Raw genomic sequence first — 20595 nt, 5'->3', positions numbered from 1 at the left:
GCTTACTTTACCTCTTGCATGCTTCTCAACTGTTTATGCGGAGCAGCATAGTGGGAAATGAGGATTTCCGTGCTCACAGACATGCACTATCTGGCTGTTGGCAGCTGGAGTTGCTGCTTAGGGACAGCCAATATGCAGATAATTTACTTTTTTGCAAGTCATGTATGAGTTGAGGGAAACAAGTATTTAACATGGGATATGTGGATGGTGTACTGTGCATACAGGTGACAAAGTCTTAGTCCATTGTGTACAATCCATCATGAATTGCAGAGAGTTTTGGCAAGCAGAACTACTACTTACCACCCTTTCTCCTTAGCACACAATGCTTTATGAAAGCATCCTACATTATAAGAAATGCTCACTGTCATAGAAAAAAGGTTGAAAATGTGCAAACCATTGTAGCTTGAAGTAGTACATGACTGTGATGCATTGTATTGCCACATTGTGTCCTATTCTGTGATGATATGCACACGTGTAGGCTGTTTGCATACTCCTTCACAACATTTGTTGATGCACTGCCTTTCTTAAAGGCAAATACCTGAAAAATGAAGCTGCACTAAACAGCTTCTAGCTAAAAAGGTCAGTGATCAGAATAGCTATAACTTGAATCATCAAGCTATGGTTGAAGCCAACATTAATGGATGAGATTGTAATGCATACCATGTGCATTGCTGGAGAGTTTCAAAAAGTAGCCCGATAATGGGCTGTCTTCAGGCCAGTAATAAAGTACAATGCTTCCTTCTGCATGTGCATAACCAGACACTTACTGTAATTGGAGCCGACCCAGAGGTTTCTCACTGAAAAAAAATTCAAAGCATAAGACCGATGTCTTATGCAGACCAACTAAAAGCACTATCCCGTACTCCATCTCGTATTGTTTATCGAGAGGGGACTTGTGCTAGCCTACAAGGCATTCTTTTATCCAGCCTTGATGAAAGTGCTACATTTTCACAAAAAAAATTATATGAGGATTGTGTTCCAGAGACCTGAACCTTATTTGTAACTCTTAGCAACACTTGCTGAAGAGACAGATTTATATCCCAAAGGTTACCTTGTCTGTAGAATAAAGTTCCTATCTTTGTACAACAAAGCCTGTTTCTCACTCTCTTCAAAAAGAATTTGGATAAATGGATGAGGAACCATAAATTCACTCTCTGTGTACTGCCCATGTCCCTTACAGACTTATGCAGTCTGTAAAATAACTTGGGACTCCATCACCCAAAGACTCATTACCCTGATACTACCCCACCCCATATTTGGGGAATTAAGATATAATATATCCTGGATATTATTGGCTAGACTTGTAAAGGCTGTTGTGCCATTAGCCAAGTAACCACCTATAAATGGGGCAGTAGCTAATTTTCTATTTCCTGCTTAGACCATTTTATTAAATGGGATATAGAGTATTTTGTTCAGCATAAGCAGCATGCTAACTCCTTCAGCTATACTAAGTGATTCCCAGAATGATTTTCTTGGTTAAAACAAACAGGTGTCACAGCAAGCTTCCATTGCAATTAATATCGCCAAATTAGGTGGTGGTTTGGTGTAGTTCGCAGTTGTAGAATATGACTTGACATGATGTTTAGGGATTACATATGTATAGTTGCTGTTAAGTTTTTTCCTCAAAGGTAAGTTCCTACAAGATCGCTTATCGATCAGAAAAACACATGCATATATTTGGGAAAACCTTTATGAAAAGGTAATTGCAGGTTACTCTGACTAGTACAGAAGTAAAGAACTTTATGATATTAAGAGTTTATGCTACACCAGCGGGTATTATGAAGTGTACACCATCTAATTAATTTGTCAAAATGTTTAATTTGCCCTTTTATTAGTGCTATCATAGTTTTGCTTTGAAAGGTAAGTAGCTGTAATAGACTTAATGGTATTCTTAGTAACTGCAGCATTATTTGGTAACTCTCTAGCTATGCACAGTTTAGTATTTATATCATCATACTTTATTTTGTGTCTGTTCTCTGTAGGGATTTCTTTTCTGAATCTCTTTTTTTAAGAGTGGGATATAAAACTTGGATGTGAATATGAAACATTTTATAGGATTAATATGAATGGTCCTTGCATTTCTTATGAACATCTTCAATAAAACTTGATCCGACTTTAAGGGAGCCCTTGCAGGTATTTCCACATTAAGGCATGGTTCATATTAAGTTGCTATCAGCACAGCAACCTTTTTGTTTAAGAATTCATCTGAAGAGAGACTTCAAGATTGCTGCACATTAAGTTAAAGCTTAATTCTAGCTCTGCCAGTGTGAAAATAGAAACTTAGCAGAGAATGCCAGTGGACCTAAATTTCTAGGTGAACTTCAGTGAATGACTAATGGCTGCACTGTCTGGATGCCATGAAAAAAATAAATATAGAGGACCTGAAGGAAATGCAGCTACAAAAACTGGCAAACACTGACTGGGAAAAGTACTGCAGCTTTTCAGCAAAAAGCAGTGCAAACTCCAGATGTGACATCCTGTAACCTAGAGGAAAGCATAAGGCAACTGCACACAGACCTGATTAAAATGAAAGAAACACTGATGGAGTATATCAACTCAAACAATAAAAGGCTTTAAAAATGGAAGAGACTTTAAACAGATATTCAAATAAGGTGATAAAACTGCAAAACTCAGAGGATGAAATGGAGAAAAGGCTGGCTGAATACGAGACTGCACAAGAAGACATGTTTAAAAAAAAATAATAGAATTAGAGGACAAACCACATAGGGAAAACCTGAGGTTTTCTGCTGTAGCAGAGAAGCTGGAATAAGCAAACAATTCATTTTATGAAAGCACAAATAAGCAACTGGACTGGTATTCCACAACAGGAATCCTTAATTGAAAGGGCACATCTTGTGTATGCTCCAAACCTGGCTATGAGAAAGCAACCTAGACCTGTAATAGTAAAGATGAAACCTTACCAGCAGGAGGAATCAATTCTGACAAAGCTGTGGCAGGAGGACAAAGTGCTAAAAGTAGGAGACAGTAGAGAGTGGATAAAGACTACTCATTCTTCACCAGGCAGAAGAGTAAATTTATTCCATTATTCAGGGAAAGTCGAGAAGCAGGCATAAAATTCAAACTGCTGTACTCGACAATCTTCAAAATATTTTTTCCTAGAAGTACATGCTAGGGAACAAATGCAAGCATTTGTCCAACAAAGTGAGCTGTGAAACAGAGATTGTGCCCCTTTTCCTGGTCCTTGAGAGAAGGGAAAAAAGCACCAGGGACAACTTGATGAATCGAGAGTATGTTAGAAATTAAGCAAGAGACAGGATTTGGGAGATGGAGATGAAAAGGAATAAAACCAGTAACTTGGAAGTTGACAAATGCGGGACTACAGAGCAGTAATTATACTTTTGAAACAGGACAGAACTAGAAAATCTGGAAATAGTCAAGTTTTTTTGGACTTTGTTAAACTTGACTCTAAGGCTTATGCCCTACTTCATGTCATTAATGTTCGTAAAAATATTCAGAAGAGGGGAAGAGGGAGAACATTAAGTAAAATTGTAATAGTGCATGATTTTCTTTGCATGCTATAAAGTAAATTTTTCTCAGCTACTTTTAAGTGTAATGGAGATACTAATATAAATAGGTGCTAATACTTTTTTTCTTTCTCCCTTCTCTCTTTCTACTTGATCAATTTTAAGAAATGTAGGCACTGCAGTGTGAAAAAATCTGGTTAAAAGAGCATGACAAAAGAAAAAATAATGTGCTTTTTCGTATTCTTTCATAGAGGAATGACTAGGTTAAAGCCCTTAGCTTAATTTAGTGACAAGTTTAAAGAGAAATTAAGTAAGTAAAAACATATTGAATATTATAACGCTTTTTTCTAGTAAACAAATATATGCTTGACAGTTTTGAGTCTTGTTTTCATGTCTCTAGGAGGCCATCTGATAAGAGAAATGATAGAGAAAATGTTTTCTGAAAGCATTTGTGTTTTTCCAGCTGAGAGAGTTGTAAAGATAATACAAAGCCAGGCAGCACTTAGTAGAAGCACAGGCTGTGCCATGCACCTTGACATGAATAACCTTTCTTGTAGGTTATCTGAAGTCTGCATGTGTGTGTATGTGACTGTCAGTTTGGAACATTTGTTCCTATTAGGAGAATAAAACTTCAATATTCGAAGATGTGCATCGTTTTCTGTGTAAAGTTAATAGGTTTTAGGAGGTATTGGGATGTATATGTTTTTTGTTTGAAGGCTTTCAATAAAGCAAAATGTTTTGTAAAATGTGACATAGGTTCAAATGGATGACAAGAAACTGTGTAAAAGATCAGTCTGCAAACAGTGTATGCATGCCATGCAACACAAAAGCTGGTACTAGATATTTAACAAAAAAGCTGTTACACACAAAATGTGGGAAAAGTAACTTTTCAAGACAGTGATGCTTTTTGTAATGCCTTTAAATGTCAACGGTCTTGCAGATAAATACAAAAAAGAAAGAGTGGTGAACTATATTAAAAAAATGAAATGTGCAAAGAGCTATGCAAAAGGAGACACACCTGGAAAGAACTGAACATGTGAATTTGATAAAAGTTTTTTTTGGCTGGTTATTCAGCAGAATACCTGGAAGAAAGGAAAAGAGTACTTATATTAATTGCAAGAGGAGCTCCAATAGTGATAGAAGAGGATAAAAAGGATAATAATGGTAGATTTGTAGTACTAAGGAGCTATGGGCAAGGGAGAAGGATTAGACTGGCATGTATTTATATTCCACCAAAAACTGCCATAATGGAACTCAAGAAAATTCTGGGAGAAATAATCAGCTTTCTAAAAGGAATATTACTTATAGGTGGGGATTGGAATTTAGTCTGCAAAAGTGAATATGTGTCTGTGGAGGCCCATAAGGGAAATATAACAAAGGAGGGCAGATTTTTGAAGAAATTTATGAAATATTTGGTACAGAATATGCGGATTCAGTACTAGGAGTTTTGAGTGAATTTACATATTATTCCCCAAGATCAAAAACTGAGCTAGGCAAGACAGAATTTACATTTCACAGGAACATGTGCATTTACTAGAAGGTCTTGATACACACCCAATAACTATTTCAGATCATACTCTAAGCATAACTAAAATAAAAACACAGGGCAGTGAAATAGAAATGAGACCCTGGCACTTTCCCAACTATCTGCTGAAGAGAGGAATTTAAGAAATGGGTAGTTGTAATTATTCAGGAGCTAGTAAAGAAAATAGACATTTCTGCTAAAAATATAGTTAGGGAGTGGGATAAAAGTAAATTGGAGTTTAAAAATAGGGTGGAAATAAAAGAAAGGGAGACATGGTTAAGAAATAAAAAGAATGATTTGGAGGGACTAACAAATGTTCATGTATTGCAAAATGGGGGTGTCTCAGAACAAGAAGAACAAATGAAAAATGCTAAACAGAAAAGAGAGTACCTCAATAATATGCATGAGTTTAGAAACATTGCTGTTAAGCAATTTTTTTGGTAATAACTCTAGAGTACAAAAACCTTTAGTGCAATGACTTAAGCAACAGAAATTAGAAAGGGCTATCGCCAAGCTTAGAGAGCCTATAACAATCCTATAGAAGTATTAGAAATATTTTGGAAATTCTATGAAAGTCTGTATAAAGCACAGAAATACTGAAATCAAGAAAAAGGTACAAATGGAAATGTTTATGGAAGAATTAAATATGCCAAGGTTAGAGGTAGGTGAGGCTCAATTACTGACAGGATAGGAAGAGGAGATGAGATAAAATGGTGATGTATAACCAATCTACAGGAAAGTCCCCAGGAATAAATGGTATTCTTGTGGAAATTTGGAGGCTAGGAGGGAAAAAACTGATAAAGACCTGGAATGATTTATAGGTTCATAGGTGTGTACTAGGCTAATGGCCCTGGAGCCTTTACAAGCCTAGCCCATAGGATTATCCTGGCATCGTGCCACACGACCTTGGTTCCCAATACCTCTGTCAAGTAGAGCCACTGGAGTGATCCCCAGGATGAATTATCTGTTTACCTTCCATTCAAGATCTCTCTTGAAGAGGGACAGTGAGGCGCTCCGCTTGACATGTATGGGAATTCTGTTCCACTGAAGTGTACAGACTTCTTGCACTGGCCAGGTATCGAACCTGGGTCAACTGCTTGGAAGGCAGCTATGCTGACCACTATACCACCAGTGCTTTTAACAGTATTTTAACAGGAGGAGAAGTACCAACATCCTGGAAGAAAGTGGTGGTAGCTGTAATACCTAAAGAGGGCAAAGATTCATTAGATCCAGTTTTATGCAGGCCCATTTCAATACTAAACCATGATTATAAAGTGTTTGTCTATAATGGCTAAAAGAATGGCAGAATTAATGCCAAAACTGATAAATATGGATTAGTGTGGTTTTGTGGAAGGGGACCAAACATTTGACAATAGTACAATAACATTGTTGATCGAGACGGAAGTAGAATGTAAGAAAATACAATTGGTGGTGGTGGGTCTTGATGCAGAGAAAGCATTTGACAGAGTAAGCTGGGACTTTGAGCATGGCAATGGAAGAATTAGCATTCCCTGACGAAATTTTAAGGTTGATTAGGAGGATATATGGGAGATCTGAGACTAAAATTAAAGTAGGTGGGGGCCTCTGTGATCATTTCTGCTTGAGCAGAGGAACCAGACAGGGGTGCCTTATCTTGCCTTTAGTTGCATTATGTTTAGAACCATTGGCAAAGAAAATAAGGGACTCAGAAATCCAAGGATATAGTTGGTATGATAGTCCAGAAAAGCTGGTTGTGTTTGCAGATGATATTTTTTATACCTGACAAAATCAGAAAGGAAGAATTACAGTGTTGTGAAACACTTTGAGACAGTTTCATATCTTTTCAGGATACAAATTTAATGAAGCTAAAACAAAGGCAGTAGTGGTAAATTATATACCCACACACAAATTGGTTCGGCAATATCCATGTTTATGGGGATATGATAAGAAGTATTTTAGGAGTATGGCTTAAAAATAATTACAGTGTGGCAGCTAAGAATATGTGAGAAGAGACTAAACAGAGGTAATATAAAACCTGAGACAATGGAAGCTATGTTATATGGATGTCGATAGTAAGATGCAAGCAGTTAAAATGTTTTTAGTCCCTTTAGACTTGTACACAGTTCAGGCATATTTTTTATCAACCAGAGGAGATATTGTAGATAGCAATTAATAAAGAGCTGAAGGGTTTTATCTGAGAGCGGAAAATGGCAAGAGTCAATTGGACAAGATAATTCTTCCAAAAGAACAATGTGGATTGCAATTACCTGATTTGAAAGGGTATTTTAGAGCAACACAATTAAAGCTCCTGTACATAGCACAAGCAGAAAATTATAAATCAAAATGGAAGGGTATGATGAAATGGGGGAAGCACAAAAAACAAGAAGGATTTTTGATGCAGACCTTTAAGGAGAATAGCAATCATACAGAATATTATATTTGTAAAGTAGCAGAAAGTATTGTATGAATTAAGCCAACACAGGAATGGAGAAAGGAGATTCTCCTGATAGAGATGACTGCAATTAGGGATACAGACAATAGGCAAGAAGGGGCTGGAATTTATTGGAGAAAACTCCCAAAGTAACTAAGGTATTAGGAGCAAATAACTATTGTGGGAAAGTTAATAGAAAGGGAAAATGCCAATAATTTATTTTGGACTGCAGGTTAGAGATTGCCTTCCCTATCAAGGATTGATATCAGAGTATAGGCAAAGAGAAAGAATTAGGGGTTTCCTAAATGAAAGATCGGTACTGGTAGAGTTTTTGTAGAATCGAGAACAGAAGTTGCCATTAAAAAGGGAATAATCAGTAGAGCGTATAAAATATTGCATAACTATAAATCAATCAGGAGGTTAGAAAGGATTGGGAAGAAAGATCGGATAAGCAATTCAGAAAGAAATAATGGTGGATATATGTATGTCTCCCAAATATGCAACAAAGTCTAGAAGATTTAGGATCTCTGCTTGAAAGTGTTTCCACAGGTATTTTTATACCACAAGTAGACTCCAAATAATTTTTCCGTTGGTAGACAGCAAATGTTGGAGGTGTGATGAGGAAGAAAGAGGTAACTGGGAACATATTCGAGAGTGTAATGAGTTGGCAGACTTGAAAGATTCCATGCAGACTGCTTTGTCAGAGATACTGGGTGAGCAAATTGGTGTAACTAAGGAAATTATTTTGAGCTGTGATACAGAATTGTAATTGCCTAGACATAGTAAGGTTTTACTGATTCTAGTTATGTTGGCTGCCAAAAAAAGAAATTACTAGAACATGGAAATCAAAGTCTAACTAACTATACTAGAAGCAGTGAATATAGTAACAGAGGTAAAACAACTGGAATTGGGATCTTTAAAAAAGGGTAGGAGCAAATTACATAGTGAAATTGTGAATTTTGGGAAAAGTTAATGCAGAGGAACAAAGTTTAAAAGAAGGCAGGATTTGAATGAGCTGTTTAATGTTTGACTGACAGTGACTGGATAGAATGAGTGATGTATAATGTTTGCAGCTACAATTGTTTCAACGTGGCTTTTGTGTGTGCAACTGGAATTGTATCAGGATGGTTTGTTTTAATGTATATAACTGTATGATTGCTCATGTCATATGTGATAGTGATAATTAAATAAAGATGTTTCTAGTTTAAAAAAAAGAAAAAAAATCTGAAGACTGTGTTCCAGTAGTGATTTACCAGATATGTGGTTTGATATGGCTAAAACTTCCTTTGCTCTTCTGAATACTTTACCTTGAGGTGGGTTGTCCTAAAGGACACTTTTGCAAACTTGCAAGGTCACTTTTTTTTGTGTGTGGAAGACTTTCCCCCTCACACCCTCTGCCACCCGACTTGCATGTAATCACCTCCATTGTCACTGTGTCCTGGAGTAAGGGGTGGCATTGATTTCATTAAATCACTGCCTTATGCACTTAGGTCTGTTATCCAGGAGGTGTGAGATTTATTAATGAAACTGTATGATGTCCATTTGTCAGCACTCCCTTCATGCATAAATGCAGTGCTCTGCTGTGCTAGTAGCAGTTTCACATTTCTTGCATTGTTCACAAAAGATCTGTGTAGATTGTTTCTCTTTCATGCCTTTTACTGACTTTTCTAAGATACAGTGCTTACTTGATCAGCTTTAAGTCCAGTTTTGCCAGCATATTAAATTGCAGTTAACTTTGCTTGAACTCTCTTGTAGTTGGTAGTCAGGCATCAGAAGGCTACAGCTGAGAAGCATTCAGCTATTTCATATCTGGCAAATATGTAGGTAATATTTATAGAGAATATTTGCTCTGGGTCATGCAAAAATGTTTAGCTTTTTTTCTTTCTTTTGTTCCTTTCTCTAAGCCTTTTCATTGGCCCATTTCAAAGTAGCATGAATGTTGGAAAGTTAGTGTTTGCCCTGCCAAGATGGTTAACATCTCAAAAGTTACATGTACAGCACTAAGCCCCCCACACTCTTCATTGGCTGTAGCTTTGTCATCAGGTCAAAATGTCCCCAAGAACTTGCCAGGCTACAAATTTTTCTGTCTGGAGAATTCAATCACTTGAGGAATTACTACCTCAGTCTTTCTCCTTAATTCCCTCCTATCAAATGTATTCATTTTTCCAGTTAATGCATACATTTTGTCTGCCTCTTTGTGGTTATGGTGTTGATATGCAGTGAAAGTTCCTGCCAGATGATGCTAGAATACTGTACACCAGAGTAGTCATCGGTCTTTCAGTTTGATATATGATAACTCGCATTGTTGTGCCTGTCCTGACAATGTTTCCAAAACATTTTGCTGTATCTTCTATAAACCTGGTTCTTCATAGTTCATTGTTACAGTACTGACTTGGTATTCCTGCTTGCAGAATCCCAAAGGCCAATCCGAATGCCAAAACTTTGCCTTCACCTTCCTGGTCAAGCAGACCCCCCTCCATTTCCAGCATTAGGACAATTGTATAAGGGTAATCAGATGGCACCATATTCAGTTCTTTCTTGCCACAGTTCTATAAATACTTTATATTCTACTGTTGCATCGTCAGTCCATCAGGATGTCCTGAAGCCAGAGACTCTAGGTACCCCATTGGAGAAACTGATCTTTTCCAATAGTGAATTGTTTTACATGTCAAAGCATAAAGTAAACAGTTGTCTAAAGTGTACGAAGCATATTCCATGGAGCAGTTTTCAGTTGGTTTATTTTGCCTAGGTGTAGGACACGATGTACCAAACTGTCCACATTGCTCATGTTTCAGCAGGAGGAAGGTAAAACATTGGGCTAAGACAGTTGAAAAATACAGCAAAAATCAAGTGGTTGACATAAGCACTCTGTGTTGTATGCTGGTCTCACGTCAGACTTCCTCAGAAAGAAGTGCCTAAAGACATGTGTTCAGGAGGCCAATAATATGATAATGTCCAACAACCCTGATAGTTTTGAGGCTGTCAATTTGACTGAGATGCTTTCAGAGTCCCCTTACCTGTCACTTAGGTTGACTGAGGCATCTGGTGTGACCTCTCTGGAGGCTGTCTTACCTATCAGTTTCTGCCACATCCTCAAAAACCAAATCCTCCTTGTTAGTCAACCCTGGAGCCACAATACAGCCATCAGCCCCTAACTGGCAAGTTCCGATTTCCAATACAAGGGTGATATCCCTCAGATTTTTGTTGAGTAAGAAGTTGAAGGGGATCTCGTATTCAGGTTGTGGTTGCCCATTCGCATTCTGAGGCCCTTGTTAGACCTCACTTCCAAACTGAGTGTGGTAGTCTGTTGTTTTTCCCCACCACAGCCGACCAAGATTCAGCCATAGTTTTTCCATGACCTTTTCAGACTGGCTCAGGATTTCATGGAGTTTATGAAATCCAGAGCTCATCTCTGAAAAGGCATGCAGCTACAAGGAGCTCCTTGCCAGATTGTACATGTGAAAATTACAAAGGTATTTCAGGAACAAGTGCTGCTAACATTTTTGCTCTTTCCAAATCAGTCTACTTTTGCTTCCTTGCATAAGTAAGGAAATTGTGTAATGGATAGAGAGCATCCGATTGCACAAGGGAGCCCCTTTCAGGCTTCTAACTGGGTCTCAAATCCTAACTACAAACTCCTTGGACTCCACCTGGGAGTCCTTGTAAGATGCCTGAGAGTCCAGGGTACTTGGGACAAGATAAAGAGAAGAAAGCGCAAACATAAAATAAATGGTGATGTTTTGAACAGGACAGAGAACACCACAGGTGTATTAATTGAGGTGGGACCTACTTCTATCTTCTATGCTGGCTAGCCATGTAGGTTTGAGAAGTGGCCTCAGAGATGGCAGTGACCAGTAGCCCTGTGCATTCCCAGAAAGGACAGCAGCTTGGCAGACACATTAAGCAGGACAGCACTAGACCCCAACAAATTGATGGAAAGTATTCTTGGATTTGGTCCACAAGTGGGGTGTGCCAGAAATAGATCTTTGTTTCTATAGAAAACTGCCAATTTGGGAAATACTGCACCAAGAAAGAGGCGTGGGCAACAGATACCATCTTCATTTCATGTGCTGGTCTTCTGTATGCTTTCCCTCATATTCTCCTCATCTTGAAGGTATGACAGAAGGTCATAGAGGAACAGGAACAGCCTTATGTATAACCAAACTAGTTGACTACCTAGGGTGCCATGCTTTTAGGGACATTCTTTTTCAGTTTATTTTTAGAGCAATGTTTGTATTCTCTAAATGTAAATAAAGCAAGCTCACTTACCAAAAGAAATGTGCCAGAAGCACATCATGGGATATAGAGGTGAGGGGCAGTCCTCCAGTTGGCTTGATATTGAGATCAACTTTAATCTTAAATGTTGTGAGGACATGGGAGCAGAGATCTAGCACCATTCAAATGCAAGCTTGCAGCCCCCGGAAGAAGGTATCTTTGTTTTGTTTACATTGAGATAAAATCAGGGACTTTCTGCAGAGTTATGGACATAAATGAGAGGAATGGTGCCGTGAGTTAAATGTTAGTATTTTTATATTAAGGCTGGCAGTGATCAACCAGATATTTTTAGCAGTATTTTTGGCTGTGTGATTTATGTGGACACTTAAGAGGACAGGAATGGCATTGTTAGACAAGTGCTTTTGTTTGTTTTACAATGATGCTGGCAGTGATCAACTAAACATTTTTGGCAATATTTCTCTGGCTTTGTAATTTGTGTGGAGCAACTTGGATTGGAATACTTAAATATTACGAGGTCATGGAAGCAGAGACCTCCCAGTGTTCAAATGTAGAAGTTAAAACAAGTGAAGGATGTCTGTTTGTAATGAGATAAAATCAGGGACTTTTTGCAGAGTTCTGGGTAATAATGGAGAACATAAGACATTGCATAAGTCACTGTCAAATTTGCCGATGCCACTATATGACATTCAATAATGTTTTTGTTATCCAATTAAAGTTAGTAGAGAGAGTTATTTCATCGACATGCATTTTTTGAATATTAAAAAGTATGAAATGCTAATGCCGGGTTAATAGAACAACTGTTTTTGCATCCAAATACATTTTTTGAAAAATAACCAAGTATAATTTACAAGGGAAATGGCAAAAAAGTATGAGGCAACATCAGGGACCTTCACATCAGTAGAACAACAGATATTTTCTGAGTGATAAGGATGAAGCCGTAATCCATGACTTCATTAGCTGAATATAATCTTCAGTGGTTTGTCAGAAAATGAAACATTTTGAGGGATATGGCAGAATCAGGGTCATTCAGCAAAATCAGTTGTAGAAATATTTTGTTAGCACTTAAGTTATTAGACTAGCATACTTATTAATATTCAAACTTACTAAGCTGGGCATAAATCCCTACATTACTCGGGTTGCCAACTGGCTTACTGACAGAACCCAGACTGTAAAAGTAGCCAACTCCAAATCAGCTCCAGACAAGTGACAAGTGGAGTACCTCAGGGTTCAGTCCTGTGACCACTTTTGTTTGGCATCTACTTCTCTGAAGTACAGGCCAACACTAAGGGACTCTGGCTAACAAAGTTCGCAGATGACTGCAAACTGGGAGCCATTATTGAATCCCCAAATGATGTGGATATTCTATAAAAGGGCCTTACAGAAACAGATGTCTGGTGCCAGAGCCATGGACTCAAGCTTAATGCCAAGAAATGTATAGTTATACCCTTTGGAAAAAAACATGTACACATGAATTACCACATAGGTGGCAGGACACTAAACATCAAAAGTGTGATGAGAGACCTAGGGACACAGGTGGACAGTGGTCCCGCTTTCGATAACCACATCGCCACAACAGTCAGGAAATCCTTCTATGTGGCACACCTCATCACTAAGGGCTTTTCATCCAGAAAAAAGGAGGTAATTGTCCCACTGTACTTGTCCCTCATTAGACCCATTATAGAGTATGATGTCCCATTTTGCATGTACCTCACAAGACATCTGCAACAGCTGGAAAGACCACAGAAATACCTCACTAAAAGAATCACAGGCTTAAAGCAGATGCCATATGCTGACCATCTAAAAAAAAAAAAACTCCAGTTATACTCTGTGGCATATTGTCTACTCAGAGGCGATCTCTGCTTAACATACAAGGCCATGTCAAACCCTGAGCCGTTGGACATGCTCCAGTTAAAGAAATCCCAATCCCTCAGAGCCCACATGCTCCAGGGATCTAAACCTTGTCATCACAATGAACAAAACAAGCTGGAGGGATAGGTTCCTGACCCAGAGACTCCCCATACCCTGGAACAGGCTGCCCATACATGTCAAGCAGAGCGCCTCATTGGCCCTCTTCAAAGGGAACCTTGATGATTGGATAGGAGATAGGAAATTCACCCCAGGGATCGTCAGTCGCCCTGCTAGACAGGGGTCCAGAGAAATAAATATTGTGGGAAGAAATATCCAGGGAATTGTTATGGCTAGGCTTGCATAGGCCCTAGGGCTGATAGCCTAGTACCAACCTATGATTTTTTTTTTTAAATCTATTTGTTGGGGTTCTGTCTGATGCTACATTATGTAATACTGTTTGTGATAAGGCTTACGATGTTAGGGCAGCAGCTAATGTCCTAACATTCTTTTCCAGTATGCAGACACACTAACACAGTCCAGTGTTCCCCGTTATTGAGTTCTGGACATGAGAGGAATGGCATAATCTGCTGTCATCAACTGATGGTTTAGATCTGAGACTTGGATCCAACTCTGCCGCTTCTACCAGATCATTGGATCCTAGAACTCTTGACTCCTCCCTTTACCCATAATACCCCACATACATCAGATCTTGTTTGTCGCCATTAGGTATCGGACATGGATTCCTAGCTCTCAAGGTTTTTTTTTTTTTTTTTAAGTGATCTATGAATTTTTCCCATTTTGGTGGTAGTTGTGAGTTAATTAAGTTTTATCTATCGCCTTACTTCTTTCTCCCTCCCACAGTTTAGTGTTTTTAGATGACTCTTTTCCCTTTTTGTTATTTACCATTGTTAGTCCTTTCAGTACAATGGTTGTTATCCTTTTTTACTCTTCCAAGTACTCTGTCTACCATTGTTGATGGCTTTTCTTTGTTTCTTTAAAAAAATTATAAAGATAGACATTTCTTTATAATTTTTCTGTGATGATATTTCCTAGTGGATTGTTTGTGTTTAGCTGCATGTTGGTGGTGATGCCTTTTTCTTGGTTTTAAGATGTCAGACAAGCTCTCTGGGTGTTTCTTGTGGACACAAACTTCCCAACTCAGATGCACAAAGGGAATGTGTGTATTGTCTGGGTCTGGGACATCTTGCTGCTGACTGTGCCATCTTCTCTGGGTTTAATTCTAGGGCCTTGACTGACCGCAGGATGAATTTAGTTCTGCAGGATCTCTTGCCCTACACATCTTTCTTTTCGGTGGATAGGGCTCAAACCCCCTCTGAAAAGTCAGAGAAAACTAAAGTTGATACTCTAAGGAGAAGGAGTCCTGAAAAAGGTCTCCAGATGGACTCTCTGCATCGACTTTGGCTTCTTTAGTGGAGCCTCCCTGCTAAGAGTTATAAAAAGTCAGATCCATCAGCCTCTGATTCAACCACTCAAAAACATAAGTCTCCTTGGATCCTTACTAAACCACTGCTCTCAGATCTGATTCCATCCAGGCTTCCTTCCTCGAGGATTCTCCTTGAAGGCATTCTAGGCCTCCTTCCACTATGTCCTGTCTCTGATCCTCCACAAATCTTTCAGAAGCAGACATGGACAGGATAATGATGAAGTTCCAACAACCATAGTCACAGATGTGGGTTCTCCTGGCCCTGACCCCTTCCAGGCCTGGGAGCTAACATCTGATGTTAAGTTGTCTATCTCACCTTCGTTCTTGCTGTTTGGGTTTGGAGCCGATCCTCCGCTCTGACTCGGCCATCTTCTATAGCTCGAGAGCTATTTACTGGCTCGAGGCTATCCCTTATCCCAGAATGCCCAGCGACAGCTACCCAGATCTCGTTTGCCGCTTCAGCTGCAAGGTTGCTTCCTTACTGGCTCAGGCTTAGTATAATCTTTTTGCTGTTATATATAGTTTTTCTTGAAAGTTTGTCAGGTAATTGTCTATTTTGTGTATAGATAATATTCCTTTATCCTTTTTTTTGCTTTCTTGGCCGTCGCTCCATAACTCAGGCTTTCTGTTCCCTTGAACTTGTTTAAATTAGAGTTTTCACCCCCCCCCCCAGGATAGCCGTTTAAATTTGAGTCTTTCCTTCTTTTCTTTAACTGTAAAAAAAATATATATATATATATATATATATATTTTTTTTTTGTTCTTGTTTTTTATAGTATAGCTTTTCATTATTTGTGGTGTGGTTGCTGTTACTATAATGTCTAAAGATACTAAGGTATCTGGCTTCAAAAAGTGTGACTCATGCTGTCAGAAAATGTCTCTGACAGATGGGCACACTAGTTGTGTTAATTGTTTGGGTGCTGTTCACCTGCAGGACTCCTGTTCTATATGTCATGCTTTTAGTCCAAGGGTCCTGCAGGAGCCCAAAAACAAATTAATCCTTTGGGGGATTATTGAAGCCGCAGGATTCTCCGGCTAAAAGTTCTCAGCCAGCAAAATCCCCTAAGTCTGTCAAGCCGTTGGCTCCACCTTCGGAGCCGACTCCTTTACTTGACCAACCAAGTATGTCTGTACCTGCTGACATCGACAAGACAACTCCTCCATCAGCTCCATCTGCTAGACTGAGGTCGCCATCCTTGGAGTCCATCCACTCTGCTCCACAGTCACCTTTATTACAGAGTGAACGTAGCCATCATTCTTCCCACTCCTCTCGATCCTCTAGATCATCGGATCATGATGTGGAGAGAGTAGTAAGTAGGTTGCTTAAGTCACAGGCACTGGCAAAAATTCTGTCCAGCCCACCTCAACAGGTATCGGCTCCAACCACCTCTATTTCTATTCCTCCAACAACTACATTTAGCACGGAGCAGGAGACCATGGGATCCGCAAGCAGTAGAACCGTCGGTGCCAATCATCATTTCTCCTTTGGTTCCGACGTCGGCTCCGATTACCTCTGTTGTGCCGTCTATCGAGGGATCTGGGCACCGAGGCGCTCTCATCGGCTCCAAGTGGGGGAGTGGCATCAGACCCTTGTCCGACCCCGTTCTCCCCCTCGGAGCTTCGGCGCAGGTGAGCTCGGCTCCAACATCGGCCTCGGAGCCGTCACACGCGATGCAGAGAAAGACTCCTGTTTCTTTGGAGCCAGAGCTTTCTCTGCCTAGAGGTCAAGACGCCTTCGAGGTCATGAGTAGTGTGCTGTCCCCTGAGACAGCTCTACTGCCAGCTCCATCAGCTCCTCCCCCTGTGGTGTCTGTGCCAACCTCTACTCCTCCTCCAGATCCCAAGCATAGGGAACCTATGCCCCAGGACACCCCATTGGGTGATCCCTCTTCCGAAGCCTCCCCTGATCACTCGTAGCCTCCCTGGAAGAACTGCAAGAGGAAGCACATAGACTCCCCTAAGTCTGTCACTTCAGATAAAGACATGGATGAATCGGAAGGGTCCCCGAGGTCTCCCTCTGGAAAATGTTTCCTTTTCGGACATCCTTGAAATGCTTAGGCAGTGGAGAGACTGGACTTCCCTAGCCCCTACTGAGGACGAGTCTGTATACCTGGACGCATTTGGTTCCCACCTTCCACCTCCTGGGTATCTCCTCCTTTCGATCCACTTATGTCTGTAGTGGCTCGAAAGGCTTGGTCAGCTCCAGATTCTGTGGAACCTACTCCGAGAGACCAAATAAATTTATTACAGCCCCCCAGGACAAGCAATTCCTCTCCAGAGGTGTGCCCGTTGATGCTATGGTGGTAGCAGCAGCCACCAAGAAAGAGTTAGCAGAGACCTCTTCATCTGTTCATCCTCCGAACAAAGAGTCTCGGATGATGGACAGATATGGAAAGTGAATGTTTGCTTCGGCAACCTTTTCAATGAGGTCCCTGAATTATCTGTGCCATTTTACACATCTTCAAAGGGGATCTTCTGAAAGAGCTTGGAGATACTCTTCAAGATCCTACAGCTGAGGGAGCACCAGCCAGAGTAGCTTCTCAGCTTGCGGCTCTTAATTCCATAGTTAACTCCTCCATGAGGCTGATTTCATATGCAGCCGATGGAGTGAGCAGAGCCACAGGGACAGGTGTGGCTCTCAGTAGACATGCTGGATGTGGTTGTGTCAGTTTGCGGAACCCTTTCGAGCATCCTTCACCAATACTCCCTTTGATGGCTCTTTTCTTTTTGGGCCTCAGGTGAAAGACATGTTGACCAGGTGTGAGCAGGAAGGCAAGACACACACTGCCGTGGGAGTCCATTTTTCCACTCCTTCCAGACCTTATCCCAAGGGTCAGAAGAGCGGAAAGATGTGGTTCCGAAAATCCCAGGGACCCTTGCCTGACACACGTGGTGATTTTTTTCCCCCAGAGGTAGAGGGGAAAACAACAATAACAGACGCCGCCCTCATGGCAGAGGGGGACCGCAAAACCAGGGTGACAGAGAAACTTTCTCTGCCAAACCCTTCCAGCATCCCTGAAGGGCTGCCTGACTGCTCACCTCTGGAGGCAGTCAGGGGAAGACTTTCACTGTACCCAAAATCCTGGCAAAAATAACGAGAGACAGATGGGTACTATCCATCATATCCGGAGGTTACAAAACTCCCTTCCATCAATCCCCCATGGAATTGAAAAAGCCCATCCCAGATGTCCCACCCAGTCTAAGGGATCAAGCATTCACAGAAGTTTCAAGACTGCTAGAAAAAAGAGCCATTCAAGAAGTCCCCGAAGACCAACTAGGATCCGGAACTTACTCAAGATTCTTTTTAGTACCAAAAAAGACAGGGGACTGGAGACCAATACTGGATCTCAGCAGATTGAACAAATCTGTACAAAAAGAAAAGTTCCGGATGGTGACACTGCAGTCTATTTTCCCTTTTCTGGGTCAGGACAATTGGATGTGCTCCATAGATCTTCAGGATGCGTAATGCCATATCAAGATGGACAGGCGCTCCAGGAGATTTCTTCGCTTCCGGGTAGAGGGGCCTGTCATTACCAGTTCAGGGCCCTGCCCTTTGGTCTCACCTCAGCTCCCAGGGTGTTCACCAAGTGTATGGCAGTAGTCACGGCTTACCTGAGGCGTTAAGGATTCCAGGTGTTTCCCTATCTAGATGACTGGCTCCTGACTGCTACCACCAGGCATCAACTCTTAGAGGCACGGGATTATACAATCACATCATGCACTCAATTAGGCATTACAGTAAATTTCGAAAAATCTGCCTTGTTGCCCTATCAATCTATTACATACATAGCAGCAGAATTAAACACAAAAGAAATATTTGCAAGATTACCACAGGAAAGAGTTTCCACTATTCATCAACAAGTGTTAATTCTAATGCAGAGCAAAAGGGTTCAAGTCAGACATGTCCTCCAAGCTCTAGGCTCCATGGCAGCTGCAATTCTTCTTGTCCCATTAGCGCGTTTCCACATAAGAATCCTTCAGTGGCTTCTTTTCACGCAGTGGTCTTTCCAGGAACTACCCATGTCTCACATGATCCTGATCACAGAAACATGTAAAAGGCACCTTTATTGGTGGATGGTCTCCCCACAGTGACCATGGATGCCTCCCTGATTGGGTGGGGGGCATTATCTAGGCAGGACAGTCCAAGGCACTTGGCAACCTCACGAGTACCGTCTGCATATCAGTTTCCTAGAAATGAGAGTGGTTCTCCTAGCGTTGCAAGCCCTTCAAGACTCACTCCCTTTCGGGACCATTGCAATCTAAACGGACATGTCATTGGTGTGTTACATCAACAAACAGGGCGGGACCAGGTGTTACCCCTTGTATCGAGAAGCACTCAGACTGTGGCAATGGGCGATTTCCTCCCAACGTTTTCTGATAGCAACGCACATCCCTGGGAAATCCAATGTTATAGCGGACAGGCTCAGCAGAGCTCTCCTCATGCCTCACGAGTGGTCTCTGAATCAGGAAGTTGCGGATCTTATCTTCCGCAAATGGGGACAGCCTTGCTGCAACCTATTTGCCACTCCTCTCAACAACAAATGCAGCAGTTACTTCTCCCTTCTTCCTCTTACAGGTCATATACCCAGAGATGCTCTAGTCCACGATTGGCCTAAGGGACTCATTTACGCTTTTCCCCTAATTCCAAGACTTATACAGAAAGCAAAATCGTTGGGTTGCAAAATGATCCTCCTTACCCCATACTGGCCTCAACAAATATGGTTCCCATTCCTACACCTCCACCTTCTGGATCAGCTGTGGATTCTGGACCCGGTTCCATATCTTCTGATTCACCAGTCAGATGGGTTGCACCAATCCCTTCAAACTCTCCAGCTCACAGCTTGGTTACTCCACTTCCAATCTTAGACAGGTTTTCCAATATCTCCCCAGCAGTCCGTGATATTATTGTTTCCTACACATAAGTCTACTACCAGGAAAACGTATGCTAGTAAATGGAAACGGCTTTCGTACTGTGCAGAATCTAAGAATTTGGATCCCTTCTCAGCCCCAATCCATGTGAAATTCTTGAATTTCTAACACAGCTTTTTCAGTCTGGTGCGGCTTCCGCCACCATTAGAGTACAACTAGCTGCCATTTCTAATTTTCATATCGATATGTCTAATTCTAGCATAATGTCTCATAAGCTCTGCAAAGCCTTTATGAAAGGAACATCTCTTCTTAGACCCCCAGTTAGAGATCCTCCCCCCTCCTTGGGATCTCAATTTAGTTTTAGCCTCCTTAATTTTGCCTCCCTTTGAACTGGCAGCATCATGCTCTTTAAAACTTCTTTCTTGGAAGACACTTTTTCTGGTTGCTATCACTCCAGCTAGACGTGTCTCAGAACTTCAGATACTATGTGTTCATCCTCCTTACCTGGTGTTTCACAAAGACAGAGTTTCTCTGAGGACCAATCCATCCTTTATTCCTAAAGTCTGCTCAAAGAACAATTTAAATCAATCCATAGATCTCCCAGTTTTCTTTCCTAATCACAGCAACAAGGCAAAATGCAAGCTCCACCAATTGGATGTACACAGACAGTTGCATTTTTACCTCCATAGAACTAAGGAACTAAGAAAATCAGACCAGTTATTTTTTCTTATGCTTTCAACAAACAAGGCCTTCCAGTTTTTAAAGTGACCTTATCCAG

The 20595-nt window shown here is 40.8% G+C and overlaps 1 non-coding gene across 1 annotated transcript; it reads right to left on the bottom strand.

The window, feature by feature from the left end:
- Positions 1-6073: 6073 nt before the first annotated feature.
- Positions 6074-6145, bottom strand: TRNAG-UCC. The gene has a single exon. It is a non-coding gene; the product is annotated as a tRNA-Gly (tRNA).
- Between the last annotated feature and the right edge of the window lie 14450 nt (positions 6146-20595).

The sequence above is a fragment of the Protopterus annectens genome, chromosome 6.part0 (assembly GCF_019279795.1).
Source record: "Protopterus annectens isolate FY-2018-M chromosome 6.part0, PAN1.0, whole genome shotgun sequence".
Lineage (NCBI taxonomy): Eukaryota > Metazoa > Chordata > Ceratodontiformes > Protopteridae > Protopterus > Protopterus annectens.
This window is presented reverse-complemented; position numbering and strand designations above follow the sequence as displayed.